Below are 12755 nucleotides of genomic sequence, written 5' to 3'. Positions count from 1 at the left end.
GATAAGTGTATGGAGTAGTTTTATGAAAGCATTTGAAAAGTATACAATTGAATAAATGGACAACCCTGCTAAAAAGTAGTCATGATGCACTAAAATGAATTTAAGATGTAAAGGCAAGAAATTTAAAACTAAATAGAATTTTAAAACCGGAAAACAGCCGTTAAGTTCTCCTTGTGGTTCACAAGAGCTTTTACAATATATATGGATAGTTAGAAATGCTTATTTTTGAACTTTTTGATTTCATACAACTCCACTAGTGCAGGATACATAGTTTAAAAATTCAGGAAGACTTGGTCAAACAAGGGCAGTAGTTATATAATAAAAGGAGTCAGAAATTTAAAACAAAACCCGAGAATTAAATGTAAGTACTTAAGAAGAAAATATTTCAATCCATTATAGGAATCAAAGCCTTCGAATAGTCATTTTGGGCCATTTCATTATTATGAACAATTGGTCATACTGACTATATCTTTCCCACAATTTCATCTAAAATTGTGTTCATTTCCTTGTTCATGTCCCACACTATAAATTTCTTTGCAATCTATCTCCTCTTATCTCAATTCCCCATTGCTCTAGCCTTCCTTCTTCTCGCCTGAAAGTATATGGCTTCCTTTCCTTCCAAACATTTCCACTGCACCCCTTTGGGACCCCCATTCTGTGGTAAACACAATCCCATACATTTTCAACTTTTGACTAAGAGTGTGTACCATTAAAACCTATCTCTTATTTGAAGACACCATTTTCTCTGGAATACACTTTATTACAACTTCCAGTATTCCCAGTACTTTGTGGTGTTTACTGTATTTCGTATATCAGTCTCCCCTTTTTTTATTAAGGTATAGTTGACATATAACATATCACCAAGCAGGCGAAAGACCTGTACACTGAAAACTAGAAGATATTTATGAAAGAAATTGAAGACACAAGTAAATGGAAAGATACTCTGTACTCATGAGAAAATACTGTTACAAGTTCCATTCTACCCAAAGGAATCTATGGATTTAATGCAATCCCCATCAAAATTTCAAAGGCATTTTTCACAGGAATAGAACAATCTTAAAATATGCATAGGACCACAAAAGACCGTGAATAGCCAAAGCGAGCTGGAGAAAGAATACAGCTGGAGGCAATCATCCTCCCCAATTTCAAACTATATTACAAAGCTATAATAATCACAGGGCACCTGGGTGGCTCAGTCAGTTAAGTGTCGTCCAACTTTAACACAGCTCATGATCTCACGGTTCACAAATTTGAGTCCCATGTCAGGCTCTGTGCTGACAGCTCAGAGCCTGGAGCCTGCTTCTGATTCTGTGTCTCCCTCTCTCTCTCTCTGCCTCTCCCCTGCTTGTGCTCTGTCACTCTGCCTCTTAAAAATGAATAAATGTTAAGAAAAAAAAATCAAAGCCATGGTAATGAAAATAGTATGGTATTGGCATAAAAACAGACACATAGATTAATAGAACACGATAGAGCGCCCGGAAGTATGCCCACACATATATTGTCAATTAACTTATGACAAAGGAACCAAGAATACACAATGGGGAAAGCAGTCTCCTCAAAAAATGGTGCTGGAAAAACTGGTCCACCATATGCAAAAGAACAAAACTGGGCCACTATCTTACACCACACACAAGAACTAACTCAAAATAGATTACGGACTTGAAGGTCTGTAATGGCCAGAAAACCATAATACTTCTAAAGGAAAACATAGGCACTAAGGTCCTTGATATCAGTCTTGATGAGGATCTTTGTTAATCTAACACCAAACACAAGCAATAAAAGCAAAACTATAGACAAGAGAGACTATATCCAACTAAAAAGCTTCTGCACAGCAGGAGATCTGTGAATATGAGAAAATATGTGCAAGTCATATGCTTAAAAAGGGATTAATGCCAAAAATATATAAAAAACCATATAACTCAACAGCAAAAACAAACTGATTAAAAAATAGGCAGAGGATCTTCTATTTTCTCCCAGTCTATTAGGACCTTCTTGTATTCAGTTTTTCTCCAACCATACTAAAATTAGAAGTCCGTTACTCTACTCTCTTGCCACCATTCCCAGATTTTAAACCTATGTTTCACCTAGATACACCTTATAAAACTTTCAACTGAGTATCAATTTTCAGCTTTGAATCAACTTACCTTCTCTCTCATATCCTCACATGCCTTGAATACCTGGGAAAATAAGCATGTTTATAAGCAATTACCTGCTCTAGAGATTCGTATTCTTCAACCTCAGGTCCTCACACAACTTAGAATTCCACCATGAGTTCACGTTAGCCCTTTTTCCAAAAGAGCAGTTACTGTAAACCTTTTCCAGTATCTTTAAAACTCCAATGCTACCCGTCCATTTTCAGCAGATAACTTTGTTACCCATTACAGATATATATGATTTTATATACATGAACCAACGTTCATCGTTATAGCAGTTTCAAGTGTCCAACATAGCAATTCAACATCTGCACATACTGTGAAATGATCACCACAGTTAAGTCCAGTTAGCATCCATTACCATACACAGTTCCAATTTTTTTTACTCATAAGACCTTTTAAGATATACTCTTTTACCAACTGTCAAATATGCAGCATCTGCTATAGACACCACATCCCAATGAACCATTCACTCCATAACCAGAAATTTGCACTCCTTAACTCCCCATCCCCATCTTGACTGGGTTTCAACATCTTTAACTTACCTGCAGTTTACTCTTTTTTTTTTTTCCTTTCTTCTATGACAATGAGGAGGTAGCTTCATTTCTCTAATCCAGTGGTTCTCAAACCTAACATACACTAGAAGGTAGCTGATGGCTCAGGAAAGCAGATTGATTGGCCCCACACCCAGCAATTCTGAATTAGCAGGTCTTGGAGGTGGGGCCTGAGAGTTTGTGTTTTTAACAAGACCCAGGTGTTGCTGAAGCTGCTTCTTCAGAGACCACAGCTCTAAGGTAATTCTTCACTAGAATCATATCCCTCTTTGCCCCTTCAGAGAGAATGTTTCTTCAATACCCCAATCTTTCCCAATTATGCCCACACTTTCCTTTTTTATTGGCTTCTTCCCAGTAGCAGTCATACATCCTCAAGTCACCTTTATCTTATAAAGAAAAACAAAAAGCTCCTTCATGCTCACATTCCTCCAAGTTACTTTCCTACCTGCTTCTCCTTTTCACAACTGCACTTAGTGAACACATGCTTCACAAATGTTAATATTTCTTGATCTACCTATCAGCCTACCCAAAGCAGGTTGTGACGTCATACACGCACTCTTTGCTGAAGTTACCAAAGAACTAACTGCCAGACAACCCAGTGAGCACTTCCCAGTTCTCATAGTCATCAGAGTATTAGCACTTACTTGCTTCTTTCTTGAAACACTTGGCCTTAACTCTCTGATTTTCCTCCTTTTTTCTCCACTCGGGTTAATCTTCCTTTGGAATTAGCTAATGTCATTGCTTCACTTCTTACTCTGCAAGCATTGCATGGTTTTCTATTGTTATTTACATGCTGAAGTCCCAAAATCGAGGCTGGATCTCTCTCCTTCCTGCAGCCTGCCCATGGGATCAGTGGGATTGCCTTTCCTAAAGGGGATATATAGGCTTGTACTCTCACAGGTGGACGAAACCCCACCCAGAGAAATGAGAGGGGGGAAAACCTTATGGAGTCCTAAAGAAGATAGGTTTGAGGTTCTGGGAAGATGAGAGGTTCTCGTTTAATCAAAATGAAATGGGGTTGCCTGGGTGGCTCAGTCAGTTAAGTGTCCGACTCTTGGTTTCAGCTCAGGTCATGATCTCATGGTTTGTGAGTTCAACCCCCATATTGGTCCTGCGCTAACAGCATGGAGTCTGCATAAGCTTCTCTGCCCCTCCCCAGCTCTCTCTCTCTCAAAATAAATAAACATTTAAAAAATGAATTGGGAAGGACATCACAGTAAAGTGTAAGAGCATGAATTTGTCATAATTCTTGAAAGACTTTTAGGTGATTTTTAGACTCTGAGGCAGAAAATGGTAAATTATTAATGACACCAATCTGATTTTGTAATTCTCTATTGCCTTGCCTGAGCTTATAGATGCAGGTGGGATCACTGATGACTCAGCTCCATTTGAGGGTAAGGTTTTGAAAACCAGGTTCAAAGAAATGAGTGACAGAGTAAATGAAAGTCTTTAAAGTGAGGTGACAATAATTTTGATTCATAGATTCTAAGCTTGGCAAAAGTGAAGACTATCGAAGAGAAGGTTAAAGAATAGAGAGAAAATATCAGAGTAATAAACTTATGAATTTAATGACTATTTCATTAGGCTGCTTGGGCAACTCAGAAGACAGAAAGTTGTGGTTAAGGACTAAGTGACTTCATGATTTGAGGAGGTTACATGGAATGGGAAAGGACCTTAAAAGTATATCGGGGGGCGCCTGGGTGGCGCAGTCGGTTAAGCGTCCGACTTCAGCCAGGTCACGATCTCGCGGTCCGTGAGTTCGAGCCCCACATCGGGCTCTGGGCTGATGGCTCAGAGCCTGGAGCCTGTTTCCGATTCTGTGTCTCCCTCTCTCTCTGCCCCTCCCCCGTTCATGCTGTGTCTCTCTCTGTCCCCAAAATAAATAAAAACGTTGAAAAAAAAATTAAAAAAAAAAAAAAAGTATATCGGAATGGAAGAAAATGCAATTTTAGAGGGCATCTGGGAGCTCGATGCCAGGTATTAGATTCCCATCAAACAGACCCAGAATGATGACAGAAATTGCAGAGGATACAAATACTAGAAATGAAATACTAACATGTTCAATAAATGAGGGACAGTCACGGTGGTAAATAGGTCTGCAGATGATTGCTATTAAGAGCCCAAGTGAGGGGCGCCTGGGTGGCGCAGTCGGTTAAGCGTCCGACTTCAGCCAGGTCGCGATCTTGCGGTCTGTGAGTTCGAGCCCCGTGTCGGGCTCTGGGCTGATGGCTCAGAGCCTGGAGCCTGTTTCCGATTCTGTGTCTCCCTCTCTCTCTGCCCCTCCCCCGTTCATGCTCTGTCTCTCTCTGTCCCAAAAATAAATAAGCGTTGAAAAAAAAAAAAAAAATTAAAAAAAAAAAAAAAAAAAAAAAAGAGCCCAAGTGAGTTATAACTAGATGAGACTCAAAGGAACAAGGTTTTTGCTCAGGTGAGAGTATTTAACTGCCCAGAAATAGCAATTGGGAACTTGGAGAACCCTAACTTTACTTCTAGGTCTTTAGATAAATAGAGTGTAAGAAACAAAAAACCCAACTTAACGTCATGGAAGGAAAGTGGTATCTTCGTGAAACTCTAGGTTTAAGTTACATTGAGATGGAAGGAACCTTTGAAGAAGAGGATGAAAATATAAAGGATTAAATGATCATTGGATACAATGACTCAAGCAAAAGAGTTTGAGAGGGGAGAGAAGGTTTGGTTGATAAAGGGAATATAAGGAGTAGTATTGGGATGAGAATTGGGAGAATTTAGGATATAATAGATGACAAAACTGGTGTCTATTTTTGGCATAATTCACAGGGACATAAGACTTGGTGGGTATAGTATTGAGGGAGTCGTGTAGCAGGGACAGTACTAGATATAAGGTTTTAGTGATTCGCTGCATGTGGGATTAGACTTTGGGTCCCGTATGGCTCCTGCTACAGGCTTCGTGCAGGACATGCATCAAGGAAAGTTTCCTTCTTTATACCCTTGTTCTCAACCCCATCATATTCCCAGTTATTCTTTTTTTACTTTGTTTCCATGGAAATGCAGTTTAGAATGTATTATAATAATAAAGGTCACATGAATCCCATATCATTCTAAATGGTGTTCCAGCTGGTATTGTAACCATTTTTTTTAGCAAGAAGGCTGATGTGGCTTATTTTTTTTTTAAGTGTGCAAAATACTTTATTGCTAAAAATGCTAGCCATCATCTGAGTTTTCAGTAGGTCTTTTTTTTTTCAATATATGAAATTTATTGTCAAATTGGTTTCCATACAACACCCAGTGCTCATCCCAAAAGGTGCCCTCCTCAATACCCATCACCCACCCTCTCCTCCCTCCCACCCCCCATCAACCCTCAGTTTGTTCTCAGTTTTTAAGAGTCTCTTATGCTTTGGCTCTCTCCCACTCTAACCTCTTTTTTTTTTTTTTCCTTCCCCTCCCCCATGGGTTTCTGTTAAGTTTCTCAGGATCCACATAAGAGTGAAACCATATGGTATCTGTCTTTCTCTGTATGGCTTATTTCACTTAGCATCCCACTCTCCAGTTCCATCCACGTTGCTACAAAGGGCCATATTTCATTCTTTCTCATTGTGATGTGGCTTATTTTGTAAGGGACTACTTGTTTTATTTTCCACTGTGCCTGAGACAACCCCCATGACAATAAACTGCAATAGGCTGTAATATTCCCAAACTCAGGTCACCAGTGTAGTCATTTAAACATAGAAAGTTGAGTGATTTTTTTTCCAAGTTCAGAAATTCTCCAAATTCAATATGACACAATATTCAATTTAAGATATTAACCAGCCTATAAAGCTATCATCTTTGATAGGTCTATATTTTCATATACTCATTAAAATAATTATACTAAAGCCAAAGTATTAAAAATGTGATTAACTATATAGAATATGCATAAATTTGAAATCTGTACAGGATTTAGTATGGCTCACAGAATGATCAAGGAATCTAGCACTACACATATCAAGTGTGAAAAGGCACAGAGGGTTGAAATGATGCATTTTCAGTAGAGCCAACTAGTCAAATAGGTTTATTCTCTGGAGTATTGCAATTCACTTGTTATTTTATGCTTATCAATAGAGTTCTTTCATTTTCTTTCCCTCCATCCCTCATTTTTCTCTCCATATTCCTGATTCTTTTCTTTCTTGGCTGTGTATTTCAACTTGAGTGGAAGACTGTTTCAGAAATATTTCAATTGTACATTCTGGTCAAATCTATCAGTTGCAGTTAGAATCAGTAGAGGCTAGATTCTGGCCACAGTTTGGCCTCTCGGTGCAGTGTGGCAGAATGTAATAAGGGCTAATTTTGAATCAGATAGACCCAGGGTTTGATGCCAGCTCTGTCATTCATTAGCTGTGTGATACTGGCAAATTATTTGAACTTTCAGAATCTCAAACATCAAGCTTCCTTATTGGCAAATGAGAGGATGATACTGGTTACAAAGTGCTACCACAAGGACTCCAATGAGAGATTTCATGTAAAATTTCTTGCATAGTGTCTAAGTGTGTTCAAAAGATAACTATCACCTGACCACTTACGACAATACCCTTTCTCTTGTGTAGAAACCATCACTCAGCCATGTAAGCAATGGTTACATTGTTCAGCTCTCTTCTATTCAAAATACAGTGAACAAGAAACTTAAGGTAAGAGGCTTCCTCTGAAACAGAGGTTTATCTTCATTTTTATCTGGAAAATACTCAAATACACAAGTCTCTAGAAATAGTAAAACTTCATAGAAAACCAAATTAGAGAATTAAATTTGCCTGTGAAATCATTTAATGAAAAAGAAGCATTTATTAGAAGTGAGGGTATGAAAGATGACAAGGCCAATCAGTGCTTGTTGAAGCATATCTGAGATGGCTTTTGATCATCACTGGAGAAAGATGTGTGGATATGGCAGAATCTCTTAATCCAAAACTGGATGGGGACAACAAGCTTTCGGGAAGAGCTGTACTTACAGGTTGCTGAATGGATGGATAATTAACTGATTAACTGATGGACTAAATGACTGTTTAGTGCTCCAAATATTCAAGGCACTGACTAAGTAGTCACAGCATTATATCATGCCTCAGGTTATCCTCACCAAAACCTGATGAGTCAATAACACCCTGATTCATTAAAACAAAACAAAACAAAAAACCCTTAAGCTCAGAAAGGGTTTACATATTGCCTGTATCACAAAATTAGAAATAAGTAGAACAGAGATTCACCTAGGTCCTCTGACATCCACGCGAAACGATTCCTCTCTTTACCAAGACAGCAAGACAAGAAGGACAAGTTCAGACATGATAAGCTACTACTTTCTTTGCAGAGATTAAGATCAAAAATATTCAATACATAAGCATAAACAGTAAATAACTAAACTGGATGAATTAATAAGCAAAAACTGGAGGTAAAGCACCAATTTGAGGCTTCCATGGCAAAATATATCCTTTTATCTTGCTCAATGGCATATTCTCTTCTAAGCATATATAAGCCTAATTTATTTTAACTAGTATTTCTAGAATTACTTTAAATCAAGCGATGTTTTGTTAGAAAAGAGTGTGTTTAGTCGAACTGGGTTCTTTAGTTTCTGTCCTTCTCATTGATCCATGCCTATGAGCACTCTTCTGGAATGTTCTATATGTCTGCAGAACCTACTGTTGCTAAATATACTCTAAGGGAGGAAAACAAACAAAAAAAGTGCATGCTCAAATACATTTGGAAATCACTATCTTACTTTCTTATTTTCTTATAGATCCACAATGCACAGCAGCATAGCAATAATGGCAAAGTCCTGCACTAATATATTTAGTAACATATTTAATTCCGTTTAGCTCAATATTATTCATAACATATTTGATCATAGAATCCCTCACTCTTTCCTTTTTTAATTGTAATAATTATGAATATCCCAGCCAGTGTTCCACAGAAACAATTTCAGAAATGCAAGGTTAACAAACTAATCACATGATATTCATTATTATGATATATTCATAATTATCATTAAGCAAAGGGACACATGGCAGCTGTAAGTGTTGTTGGATCTATGATACCACTTAAACAGAAAAAAAAATGTTTGAAAGAGAAATAGATTGCAAATTTATGTGTGACTCAAGAGCCTTGACGTGACAGTCACCATAAATGTGAGGCTGGTTACTCCCACAAGCACAAAGAGACATTTATCATGCTACCTAAATTGCTCCGGGGAGAAATAAAGGACACTGCCTTTGCAAATTCAGCAGTATCATTCATAGCATCCCTTCCCCTCCCCGAGAATCCCCTTCCTCTAAGAATCAAACACTTTCATGCTCACACATTCAGTAAGCATTCACTAAGTTTCTATTATTTAGATGACATTATTCCAACCATTGGAGATACTGACACAACAGCATTCATTCCCCATTTTCCTGAACCCCACAGTCTAGTAGAAGAGAGACAAGGCTGCCAAATCTTTCAATATAATGTGATAAATGCTGTGTAGGGGCAACTATAAGCTGGGAGGATTATCGATGAAGGGCATCTAATTCATCCTGTTTAAGTCAGGACAAATTTCCAATTGGTGCTTGTTCAGTGTCAAATGACAAGTTACATGCAGCAAACAGATGAGAGAAATTAGAAGTTTCCAGGCATAGTCTAATACATAAAAAATAATGAAAAAGCACAGTGCATTTAGCAAAAAGCTTAGTATGACTGACCAAGATAAGGAATGTATGTGTGAGTGTGCATATGGGTTATATGGGATTGAGCAAGGTGGCTACAGAATTGTGCATGGATCAGATTATTCAACATCTTCTCCATGACATTAAGAAACTGGGAGTTCTTACTGAAGACTTCAGGGGCACCCGGGTGGCTCAGTCAATTAAGCATCTGACTCTTGATTTCAGCTCAGGTCATGATTGGCATGGTCAAGATCAAGCCCCGCATTGGGCTAATGCTGGGTGCAGAGGCTGCTTAAGATTCTCTCTCTCCCTCTCCCTCTACACCTTCCCCCATCGAAAAAAAAAAAGACTTCAGGAAACCACAAAAGGTTTTAAGCAGTAGAGATCCTATGGTAGCAACATAGAGAAGAGATGAATGAAATGAAAGACTGGAGATCATTACAGAAATCTTGGTAAGAAGAAATGAAGAACCCAATGGATGTAGTGATACACACACACACACACACACACACACACACAGAAGTAGACATAGTAAATTAAAATGCCTAACTTTTCAGCTTCTTCTAATAGACCATCTATGAAAAAGCATAATGCATTCCACCTAGTGTACCTGGATTTTAAAGATGAATATTGGGGTATAATGTTTTAATAAAAATAGTGGTGGAAATCTTAAACTTGCACCTAGACATAATGCTATATTTAGACATAAAAAAGGTATCTTATTGTGGTATCAAGCACCTTCCATAGATAATTATTCCTTCTACTTTCTGAGAGGTGACCCAAATTTGTGTGTTTGTGTGTATATGTGTGCTTAAATAGCAGGTAGTTAGGCATCAGGTAAATTTTGTTACGTGGTTAGATTAAAAGTATACGTCTAATGTTAGTTCCATTTCACAACTGCCATAGCTCTCTTTATTCTTGAAAGGTATAGTCGTTGACAACAATAACAATATGCTACGAAACCATCTTTATTGGGTTTCTATTGCATAGCAGTCACTATTATAAATCATGCTTGCTTGCTTTGGTAGCTGCTACTAAGTATGAAGTGATAAATTTGGAGGGGGTAGGAATAATATAGCCCTGTTTTTTAAGGAAATACTCAGACCATGATTTTCTGGCCAAAAAAGAAATCTCTGACTCCCTACATTTTTCTCATGCATAGAAAGGAGAAAAGTCTGTTGTAACTACATTTTTTTTGGAACATTTGCATATTTTCTTCTGTAAAACAGTATTGTCCTGCACGTTTTCCTGTTTGGTATCTACGATTAACATGTTTTTAGGCTGCATCTCATCTGTTGATACTGGATCTTGGTGAAAGAACCGTGATGATCTAAGTAAAATCCTTGAGGTCACGATATTAGTGCCACCTAAATCTCTCAGGTGGTTTTCAGAGAGATAGATGTATTGATATTGTATACCACATGGGGATAGAGAGCTGTTAAGAAGATAAAATCCAAGTGAAATGCCAAAGGGCAAGTGTCTTCAAATTGTGAGGAAAGGTTTTATTCAGTCTCATTTTCCTACTTCTAATACTGTTGTCACTGCCTCTTATGAGCTGTGATTATTATACTGACATAAAGAAAGTTTGAGTCTGGAAACTGTCCTAGTACAGGGAAAGGTACATAAGCCTGTAACTTTGTACAAATTTACTTTGTCAAGCTGACCTTGAAACTACTGATTACTCCTATTCTTTTAAAAATTATTTAATGTTTGTTTGTTTTCGAGAGAGAGACAGACAAAGTGTAAGCAGAGGAAGGGCAGAGAGAAAGGGAGACAGAACTCAAAGCGGGCTCTGGGCTCCAGGTTCCTTGCTGTCAGCACAGAGCCCAAAGTGGGGCTTGAACTAACAAACTGTGAGATTATGACCTGAGCCAAAGTCTGACACTTAACCGACTGAACCACCCAGGTGCCCCAGATTACTTAGTCTTAAGTATTTATGTTGTTAACTCTTCTAAAACCAGGAGCCTTAACTATCAAAAGAGAAGTGAGTCTCAGTCACAACATAAAATACAAAGTTTGACATTATGGTTCTCTTTTTCCTCATCAATTATACCATAAATAGGTTATAGATGACCATTTCAAGAGGGAATTCTGGTAAAAATGGTCTGGACAAAGACCATTTAGAAGAGCTTGCTTATCACAATTAATGTTTAAAGGGAATTCAGGACATTTCATCATACCAGCATATTTTAGAGATGGAAGGAAGCAGTGCCTCCAAAAGCCTATAATCTATTATTTAGAAATGTTTCTGAAATTTCTGTGAAGATAAAGCCACAGGGAAGGGGGAAATATACTAAAAACTCCATGCATATAGTCACAGACACATTATTGTTATTCTTTAAGTATATTCTTGTGATGTTTTTCTACTGACAATATTTCTAAACCCAGTAAAAGAATTAAACAGACCAAATCATGACCAACACTTGGACGGATCATTTTAAAGACATATGTATGTATATTTTTAAAGAGACTATGATAATGATTTCACATGCGTGATGACATATACTTCAAGCAATTTCTTCTGCTTACTTTTACTTAGTCTACAAATGAATTTTAGGTATGTAGTAGAATCCTATTATAATATAGTTTCTTAAAGGAATTTGGCTATAGTTATGTGGTGTGGGTAGAAATCAGCTGGAGAGTTTATTAATAATACAGATTTCCAGTTTCATTCCCAGAGATTCTGATTCACCAGGTCTGGGCTGAATCTTAGGAACATATATTTTTAACAAGCTCTTCACATGGTTCTGACACAAGTGTTTCTTGATACACACTTTGAAAAACATGATCTAAGGAGATAAATTACTTCCTCTTTCTGAATCTTCTAATCTCTAGCAGACCAACATTAATAAGATTTTTGGAAGTTGGGTGGTGATAAGAAAGTTGTTCACCCGAAGCTTTATGTGATTGTGACATTCCGAGAGGCAAGAGACAAAAGGAGTCAAGATCAGAAAGACTAGATCAGAATTCTGCTAAAGCGGTGACTTAAAGATAAAATGATAGAGAAGTGTCTCAGCACGTTGAATGGTCTAGGAGTTGGAAAGCAGATGAAACTGGGAAATTCAGGAAATCAAGTCACAAATACGGTGCACGTGGAAGAATATTTGTTTTTATGCATTTAGAATGTAAACAGTTCCTTAAATGCCTTCAAAGGAAATACAACAGCCACAAGAGAAAAGTATGTTGTAACTTGATTATTTTCTATCAGTGGTGCTGGCGCTTAACCTCCCCCTGGTGGTAAACGGTGGCAGGAAAGGATGGTGCTCTCTGAATGGTAATAGAACAGTAATGACTGTGCAGGAAAAGAAATGCTGAATGAATGCATAGACAGAACAGTTAGGCACTTAGTACTTTCATGATATCTGAAATAGGTGGACGTTTAAAATAGTATCGAATAGTTTCTTAAGGGA

This window comes from Leopardus geoffroyi, chromosome E1, assembly GCF_018350155.1.
Source record: "Leopardus geoffroyi isolate Oge1 chromosome E1, O.geoffroyi_Oge1_pat1.0, whole genome shotgun sequence".
Lineage (NCBI taxonomy): Eukaryota > Metazoa > Chordata > Mammalia > Carnivora > Felidae > Leopardus > Leopardus geoffroyi.
This window is presented reverse-complemented; position numbering follows the sequence as displayed.